This window comes from Thermobia domestica, chromosome 10, assembly GCF_964235325.1.
Source record: "Thermobia domestica chromosome 10, izTheDome1.hap1.1, whole genome shotgun sequence".
Taxonomy (NCBI): domain Eukaryota; kingdom Metazoa; phylum Arthropoda; class Insecta; order Zygentoma; family Lepismatidae; genus Thermobia; species Thermobia domestica.
Window position 1 is genome coordinate 172,412,647 of NC_137463.1, and position 10,440 is coordinate 172,423,086.

Genomic DNA, 10,440 nt, shown 5'->3' on the forward strand with positions numbered 1-10,440 from the left:
CGAAATACGTATTCCTTCGTTTTAATTCTACGGTATCTATGCATAATTTCATTTACTTCGGTCCACTTCTTGCCTTTCGAGCGCCAACTTTCAAAATTTTTGGTTGTTGCTTCTGCACCCTAAAACTGTTTTTCCGTAAAAAAGAAAATACGTATTCATTTATTTCATGTGTAATATCTACCTGCCAAATTTTATCAAAATCGGGAAGTATTACATGCACTTGCGAAGTGTTACATGTTAATACTTAAAGAAAGTTATTGCTGTACATGGTTTTTAATGATGATATGATATATATAGGGTGCTAAGTAATGATTTATAATGTACTCAAGAGCGTTTTCAAAATCAGAAACAGTCAAAGTCTGAGTCTGAAATACGTTGATGGTGATGAGTTTGCTTACTTAATCATGCTTTTCTACCCAATGGGATTAATATTTCTGTGAGAATGAAGATACGAAAATGAAAGGAGTGAAGACACACGAGAGGGAATGCAAGTTGCTGTTTGTGCGGGAATATTAAAAGTGTAGGTAAAGAAGAGGAATAATAGCACTTTCGAACTTCAAGCAGTTGTAAAAAAGGAGTGAGCGAATTTCCTCTTTTTCAAAGACTGATCACTACAAGTGTATTTTTTTTTTTTTTTCATTCCTTTGATAGGCTATATGAAATGCTTCCAATTTGAAGGAATTTGTTGGAATCATTTCTCCATCAACCACTTGTATCGCCAGGATATTTTCGTTTGTGTATACGTATCTAGTTTTGAGGTTTTCCTATTAGCATACATACCAAACGTATACACATATATAGTATACTGTATATGTGTGTATGTGTGTTACTGTATTTTTAATATGTTAATTAATAATAAGCAACCTTAAATTCAGAACTTCTATTCATTAAGATATTAAGTAAGTACTATTATTTCATAATGTAGCGAACTATATATTTGGGATTTGAAATACAGCATTAAACATATTCTTTAGCTCCATAGATCAATATTGGGAAATTCGCAAAGAAGGCTCCTTCTAAATGTCCATTATATTTCACAAAATATATTTTACTGTAAAAGAAATGAAATTAAAATCCTATTTACTTACAGAATAAAATTACAAAAATTTACAATTATTACTAGACATTAATGCTATAATTGATTTCGAACATCTTAAAAGCACATAGTTTCTAATGTACTGAAATTTCATTTCTTATCGATAGTATGAAATATTGCAAATAGTTGTACTGTAAGTTTCCATAACTGTTCTCCAAATGGATTTGTATAGAACCAAAGGGAGTTTTGTCAAGTTTAACAAAAATTCCAAACTAAACCTCTTGAAAGTAGCTCTTATTTGTAAAAGAATACATAATTATCGCTTTTGGCTGTTGTAATGCTCTTTTAAGCAGCTTAATAAAAATTCAGTGTAGCCTCATAACAAAAACTGCTTTTCTTATGTTAAAAAAAAGAAAGCTTGGTAAGGTGTCTGTACTGGGTGCCGAAATCTGTAGTTACGGCTCTAGTTGACGGTATTTTTAAAAAAAGAAAACTCTGTTGACATGTAAAAAGTTCGAACGGAGTGCCTACAAAACGGAATACCGAGCTCATTCATATTGTACGGTATGCTTTAACAATGAGAATGGCAAATAACTTTAAAACGTCGGCACAATCAAGCCCTTAAATGAGATATGAAGTTCCTTTTCTGAACATTTGTAATCTTTAGGTTGAAATTGGTAAGGGTAATTTTAATTTTTCATTGTTGGGTAAAGACAGGAAGAGTGTGCTAATATATTTACTGATACAGTCAACTGCTTTCGACCTTTTTGAAAAGTACGAGTAACTTCATGTGTTTAGGTACAACTCTTCCTCGTTGTTCAATAACTTATTTTCCTCCTTAATGATTCTTTGTTTTTGGCTGGCTTTTCCTATGTAAAAAAAAAAAAGAAAGCTTGGTAAGGTGTCTGTACCGGGTGCCGAATTCTGCTTCACCCCTGGCGACGAAATCTCTAGTTACGGCTCTGGTTCACGGTATTTTTTAAAAAATATGTTGGCATTAAGAAGTTCGAACGGAGTGCCTCAAAAACGGAATACCAAGCTCATTCATGGTGTACGGTATGCTTTAACAATGAGAATGGCAAATAACTTTAAAACGTCGGCACAATCAAGCCCGCAAATGAGATATGAACTTTTTGAATTCATTTCTGAACATTTGTAATCTCTAGGTTGAAATTGGTAAGGGTGATTTTAATTTTTCATTGTTGGGTAAAGACAGGAAGATTGTGCTGATATATTTACTGATACAGTCAACTACTTTCGAGCTTCTTTAAAAGTACGAGTAATTTCATGTGTTTAGGTACAACTGTTCGTAGTTATTTCATCACTTATTTTCCTCCTTAATTATTCTTTGTATTTGGCTGGGGTTAAAATAATTGAAGTAAATGATGTAAGTTGGTTCTCAAAATAATTTAGTGCAAACATTACTACATAATTATTGGTTAAGTAATTAAGTTCTATTATTGACGGTTTTATTCAAAATAACTTATAATCTTTCACACTGTGTGTAAATTAAAGAAACTTTTTCGAATAAAAAAGTAATTTATCAATACTTGTATTTTCATTTCCAGTATGTCTTTCTGATAATGTTTGTGAGATTTTACATGTTACAAGCTTTGCTTACTTAATATCTATTAATATCATCACTGAGCAAATCAGAATGTTTTAATTTAGAAAGTTGAACATTCACATTCAACTTGATAAACTAGTCCTATTTTACCCCGACCGAAGAAGAAGAGAGTTGTTCCGCTGACAGCTCTCATGGTTTATTTATACTTTTCTCGAATAATCTTGATTGAGTACGAAATTTTAATTATGTTGTCCTCACTACGCAAATTGAATGAAAATTCTTGTGATTACTGTATCTTGTTTTCTGGTTCGTTGAAGTGATGTCTGAATCTCAATCAGCCTTCACACTTTTGAAGACTTGGACTAGGATGTTTTTTTTTTTTTTTCAAGGAAAGTCCCCAAAGGATATATTGTCTGCACCAGAGATGGAGTAGGTCAGTGGGTCAAGTTTTGTGAGTGGGTCAGTGGGTCGTGGTCAGCAGGGCGTGACCCACTGCTACCTACCACCCATCGTGACTCACTCTGACTCACCGACACACTCAGACCGACTGATTCACTCTATTCAGTGCATAGTAGACAGCATCTTCTGAACACTGGTGAATGTGCCTGTGTTTCACTTTCAAGGCCTCCATTTTATTCCTTTTTCATTTTTTTCTGTTTTCTTATCTGAGATGAGTATATCTATGTGAAAAAAGAACTTCAGGTATTTTGGATATTGATATTTGTAACAGGTGTAACAATAATATTACTTACTACCAGGCTTTCGAGATACAGCCTAAGAGTTTTTAGAGGAGCTAACTACTGAAAAAAATACATTTTTGAATCACCTGTAATACATGAATTATTACATAAAAACGAATGTAACTTTGTGTGAGTGATGATCACGGACAAATGGCAACGCTAAATGAAACGAATTGTAGATAGTTAGATAGTTAGACCCTAAACCCAACTGGGATGTTATCATATCACTTTTATTATAATACATGTACTAAAGGGGGAGAGGAGGTTCAAGTTTTTACGAAAAATTGAGTATCTCACAAGCCGTTCAACTTAGGGAGTGAAATTCAGAGTATTAACTCTTTATTAAAAATAAACAGAACTTGTTCTAGCAGTTTTTAAATTTCTCTTCTATTGGGGAGAGTTTCTATATATGGGAAATTGGTAGTGTGCTTGAGCGATTGACCGTAGAAATTCAAACGCGATTAGTGATAATTTCACAGCATTGTTTAATTGCAAGTGTAAACTCTTGAGTCAGTGGACAGGAGGACGTGGATCTTGGGTTAAAGTTGATTACCATGGGTTTTAATGGGTAGTGGGTCAAAGTACGTCACGTTAGGTAGTGGGACATATTCGATCACGGTTTGTCGAAGTGGGTAATGGTGGATGGTGGATCACAGTGGGTCATTGTCACGATGGGTGGTGTGTCAATGGGTTATGGGTCAATATTTCATTGACCTACATCTGAACAGTGATTAGAAATAACGAATTGAAGCAAGCATCATTCCTTCTGATCACTGTTCAGACATTTTCTCCTTCATGTATTTTCCTTGGAACAACTTAAACATGATAGTCTAAACTAATACTTGAAGGCTCTGAAGGTTGCTTGAGATTCCACCTTCACTTCTTCAAGCTTTACGTATTATAAGAAAAGTAACAATGCACTGTAGTGCCTTTCTTTGCTAAACAAACGCATGTTTAATTAGATGCATAACCGCGGTCTTAATTAATGCGGATAATCAACACTATTGCATTCGCTGTCACTACTGGAAGTAAGATTTCTTTATAGGTTAATTGGTATTTTAGGCTTCAAGACTTTTACTTACTCCCGATGTGACACTCGTCAATGAGCACGTAAGGTTTTAATGAAAAATGAGATTGAATTAAATTGTTTTATTACGAAGCAACAGCCTGTGAAAGAGGTTTGATTTAAAGAGGATGAGTGTCAAGAAAAAAAGAGTAGATTTTGTTGCGGAGGATGATAGGTAAATATAAAAGCTTCATAGTAACTTTACGTCTTGGTAAACTATTTTTTAAGGGGATGACAATAGTTTCAAGAAGCAAAGAAATATGAAGTTTGTTTACAGGGTGTCCAAAAATTCCCGTATCATAGATTGTTCAATGTGCCCTTTGTTGAATTCTACCCATGTTTTGAAGCGGAATGGTAATGGATGAAAATACGGGGGGGGGGGGGGGGGCAATTTGGACAAATTGCTTCCCTGATATATCCTTTGTTTTTGTGCAAAGATGAACCCCGTCGCGAATCTATACGCTGCATTACAACAGAGATTAACCGTACTCCAGAAAGCGTAGTTCATCGAACTCAAAGCAAGCCTCGGGCTCCTTGAGGATCAATACAGTTTGCCTAAAAACTAGTGTTCAAGTAATTTGGTATGAGCAAGACGTAGTGTGCTAGGGCACCACCTTGCATGAACCCTGCTTTCTTTATATGTTCTAATAACAAAGTGCAATATTCTTATCCATGTTCAAGAAATGACCACACAATACTAGTTTGTATTCATGATCGTGGGAAGGAACAGTCGCAGCTTAAATGGATGTAGTTTTCTTTGGGATATCGTGAATGGCTGAGCGTCTTGTCTTATCCTCCTGTCTCCGTTTCGTTTTTAAATACCGTATTTACGCAATCCTAAAAGGCACATTTTTAATTATTTTTCAGCCCCAAAATTGAGGTGTGTCATACATTTGAGTGTGCAAGTGTAGGCCTACATTATGCACTGTCAGTAAGACCCAATTTACAGCAGAAAACGATTGAGGTTTGCCGGAGATAGCTAATCTCGTTATTCATGATTCTGTGAAAAATGTGTACTAGAAATACCCACATTTTCTGAAAAATGGGAAATTGTTTTATCTGGAAACTGAAAATGGAAGACGAAAAATTTTCATTGTGTTTTCACATGTCTATTTATCTTTTTCATTCTTAAAAGTCAGTGCCGAGTAGTTTTTTTTTCGTCTCACATTTGAGGGCGTTTTAGACTCGCGTAAATACGGTATCAAAAAATGTCCTGCAACTCGCTTTAATTGAAACCTACGCTTGAAACTGCTAAACTTTTATTCTTATGAACTTTCAGTTAAGATGCATATTCAACAATTTTTCCTATGGCCACGGACTGTCATCCCAACGAAACTATGTTGGGAACCTCGGAAACACTTAATATATACAGAAGTGAACGTAATGTTTAAAATTGTAAAAATAAATAAATAAATAAATAAATAAAAAATAAAAAAAATCTCACTAATTTTTACCGCAAATTCAGTTTTACCAATTTCTTGTATATTACAGCACTTTTGAAGTATTCTGTAGATATATAAATGAAAGTCAATGCTTTACTTTTACATAACAGAAAATTACATTTGAAGAAAAAAACGCCATACAGTTTACCACAGTTGCATATTCACCCATTTAAAGGAAAATAAACGTTTTATTTTAAAAGAACTGAACACTGTTTGCAACTGAAAGAAATGTTTTCAAACCTCAGATGTTATTTCACTTAACCCATCTCAGGAATTTTGCAGATATTTTAAAGTAACATGTATACAGAGTGTATCGATCACCCGTCCCAGGCTTTTTTTCGGCTCGTAGTGCACGTATACACTCCAAACAACAAACAGTGATTCTTTCATATTTGGTTCTTCAATTAAGTCAAACTAGAATCAGGTATTCTTATTATGATAATGCCGTTAAGCGATCAGCTTACTGCTTCACATGGCATTTGATACATAGATTTTGTGTTCCAAATACTTCTCTGAAACACAGACTGTCACAGCGAAAGCAAGGAATGAAATTACCTGTTGCGTGTAAGTTAGAAGTTGCGAAAATGCTTCCCCGATATGTATGGAAAAGCTGAAATGCCATGTGAAACAGTTAGCTGGTCGTTTAATATCATTATCACGGTAAGAATAACTAAAACTAGTTTGACTTAGCTGAAGAACTAAATATCAATGACAGGTTCAACAAAGATAAACAGAGTGCTCTGAAAGGTTATTATACGAGTTTAAGAAGTGATTTTCCAATTTATTTGTTAGAACACCTGTGTCTACAAGTATATTGTAATCTTGGAGTTTTATTTCCCACGCTTATGCCGGCTAGGCTAATAAAGACGGCAATGATGAGAAATGAATGAAATGGTGGAATCAAGAAAATGGGAAAAAACGGAAGAACCTGGAGGAAACCCACACACGGTGTTTGTCCACCACAAAGGTTACTTCCGGAGCTGTGATCGAACCAAGAACTCTATGCAGCAGAGGTGAACGCTCTACCACTGAGCCACCGCGGCCCGTAAGTCTACCGTGAACAACAACTTACAATAAGGAACAAATTGCAAAGTTCTATACAAATTAGTGCACACTGATGAAGAAATGTTCTTTTCCACCACCACGAATACTGAACGCTCATGAGATTGGTGTATCGTGTGTTCATGTTAATCCCAAAGTGATATGTGAAAAACGGAAACGAGTTCTGGGCAAGTTGACGTCGGGCTAGGGTTACCAGACATCCCGCTTTTCAATGCAAGAATTAACTGTCCCGAAAAAGGTTTTCAGGACGCCTGTTTTCGCACTTCAGATTGAAAAAGAATCAGCCCGCAAGAACTAGTATGTCTCACCTGAAAACGGAAGGTAGTATTTTTGACTCAAATGATGACGCAACAAAGAAAAGAGTATCTCTTCAATCATAAATGGGAGAGTGTGTCGTAATTATCGCAATATTTAGGGCCTGTTAAACACAAAAGCTCGGAATTCGGAACAAGGGACACCAGGCAGCTCTTCCGTTACCTCTCCGCATTTTTTATACATCCTTTGTGGGGCTTCATTTGTGCTAACTGTATATAAAAAGAATGAACTGGAAAATTGTAAGTAGCTACTAATCTGGAAAAGACAGGTATAATCGATTCTTACCAAATGAGTAGGAACCGTGATATTAATGGCTATATAGCGTGAGATTGGTGTCCCGGTTTTTCGCTTACAAAATCTGGCAATCCTACGACGGGCGAAAGAAGTCGGAATATAACATTGATATTCTACGTGAGTGCTACTGGTCATTTTGTACCACCCCTCTTCATAGTCGTATTTCCGCGCCAGAGAATGAGTGAGGGACTGTTGGTTGATGCTCCACCTGAGAGTATTGCTGTAGCACAAAGTACTGATTGGATAACGAGTGATACTTTTTTTTTAACTTCGTTGCAACTCTTTGTGAAATTCTGTCATCCTTCCCCTCACATCCCAGTTTTGCTAATTGTTGATTTACATGGCAGCCATAAAGAACTGAGAGTGATTAAATATCACAGGATTCACCACTCAGTATTCCTCCACATATCACTCACAAGACTCAAGTCACTGATAGGTATTTCACCAGAACATTCTGGGTACGGATGAGACGACCTTCAAGATTAATATAGGTCAACGTACACAAAGCTCACTACTAATCCAGCGAGAATGCTCACTGGGTACGTGAAGTTGACAATCATCATATCTCGAGTCTAAATGTCTGGTGTGGTATAATGGGGGGCCAAATTGGTCCTTATTTCTTCGAAGGTACTTTAACAGAAGTAGGATTCGCTAATTTTTTGTCAGATGTTCTTTGTGAGCTCTTGGAAGAGGTCTCATTAGCAACTCATGAAATAATGTGATTACAAGATGGTTACTCTGCTCATTTTGCAATAGCTGCCGGATAAACTGTTGCTCATTTATTTCCAAACAGGTGGATCGGAAGAGGAGGCCGTTTCCTGGTCAGCTCGTTCTCCGGACCTGACTCCTCTCGATTTTTCTTTTGGGGACGTGTCAAGGAGCTAGTTTAACAAGAGCGTCCTATTACAAGGGAAGACATAATGAACAAGATCTATAATGTCTGCCATGGACTAAGAGGAAATGAAATGTTAAGAGCAATCTACAATGTCCCGGTGCGCATTCGAATGTCCATCGCACGTGCTGGACGATCATTTGAACATTTATTGTGAGTTTTATTTTTTTTTTGGGGGGGGGGGGTGAAAGGAAGTACGATATTTTGGTGAGAATATTCAGAACTTGCAGTTCATGTTATTTATTTTATTTATTATCTTCAGTTTGTTTATTTGTACTATTCTTGAACAATTGTTTGTGCAATGAGTTCCGAAAAGTGATTTATTAAAATGTTTACATAAGTTAAGAAGACGAAGAGAGTGACAGTGACTTCGTAAGTTTGAATTTTTGGGGAGATGGGGGTTGTTGTTGGACTTTACATCCAAATTTGTTTCATACGTAGTATAAAACCAAAGAGTGTTTTTCTCTGTTTTTCTGTTTTAAATTGGTTCCGATTCCGAAATTTAAACTAGTACTGTCCTGCAATATTGTTTTCGTTTCTTGATAAGTGGACGAGATATGCCCTAACGTTTGACACTGAATGTTGTAGAGTTTTCAACAATTGTTTAATAGAACATGTGGTATCTGATATTCTTTTGGAGTCATTACCAACTAAAACTGTTTTTCTTAGTTGCAATTCAACAGCAAATAACACATAGATGCCAAACGGTAGAGTTTAACGAAAAATGTTCCCGTAAAAGTTGTTTCCTTTTCAATAATACTTCCAAATAAATAGAAATTGATACCACTCTCCATTTGAACCTTTGGAGTTGATCCCCTGTGGAAGTAATCTCGCTACGCCACTGAATATGAAAGAATGACAGTTTGATTCTTCACATACGATTTGGTCATTCATTTTTTGTTTGTTTGTTTGAAGTGTCTACCTGCACTACGAAGTACGAACTGAGAAAAATGCGTGGGACGGGTGGTCTGATAGCAATTCAACAACAAATAACACACACAGATGCCAAACCGTATAATTTAACGAAAAGTGTTTCCTGCAAAATTGCTTGTTTCTAAATAATATTTCCAAAGAAATCGAAACTGATACCACTTTCCATGTAAATTTTTTGAAGTTGATCCCCGTGGAAGTATTCCATTTAAATTTTTTGAAGTTGATCCCCAGTGGAAGTATTCCCGCTACGCCACTGGATACGGAAAAACCACTATTTGATTCTTCACATACAATTTGGTAGTACATTTTTTGTTTGAAGTGTCTACGTGCACTACGAGGCGAGAAAAGTGCCTGGGTCGGGTGATCTGATACTCCTTGTATATATTAAAAAGCTGAACGAACAGAATAAAGAGCTCGTCGCTCCATCAGATCAATACATACATATCTGTTACCATAACTAGAGGTGCGTAAAACATCTATACAAAGCTTTGCTGGAATTCCGCTTCATTGTAAGGCTAATTGGATGCCCAAGCAAACGTTGGTACTTTTGCATGAATGGGCGCAGAAATTGCCTGAAACTGTATGCAAAGAAGCATCTATACTGGACTCCGAAGAGGTACTTGAGTGAATTGTCTCCAGAAGAACGCCAGTTTGTAAACAGGCAGAAATACATCAATTTTGAAGAAAAAGAGTTGACTACGGTATAATCCTCAATGTCTAGATACGATATATCCAAAAAAAAATTCTATACTCCATCCGTTCTACCGGTTGCAAAAAGGATACGTTTTGATGTCCATCTTTATGGCTGCCATGTCCATCAACAATTAACAGAACTGGGATGTGAGGGGAAGGATGACAGAATTTCACAAAGTGTTGCAACGAAGTTAAAAAAGTATCACTCGTAATCCAATCAGTACTTTGTGCTACAGCAATACTCTCAGGTGGAGCATCAACCAACAGTCCCTCACTCATTCTTTGGCGCGGAAATACGACTATGAAGAGGGGTAGTACAAACTGACCAGTAGCACTCACTACTGGTGCATCTCTGGTGCAGATATTATATCCTTTGGGAACTTTCCTTGGAAAAAAAATC

The 10,440-nt window shown here is 36.2% G+C and overlaps 1 protein-coding gene across 3 annotated transcripts in view; it reads left to right on the forward strand.

The window, feature by feature from the left end:
- Positions 1-10,440, forward strand: part of LOC145662111 (methyl farnesoate epoxidase-like) — a 379,435-nt gene that overhangs the window by 40,568 nt on the left and 328,427 nt on the right. The window lies entirely within an intron of this gene.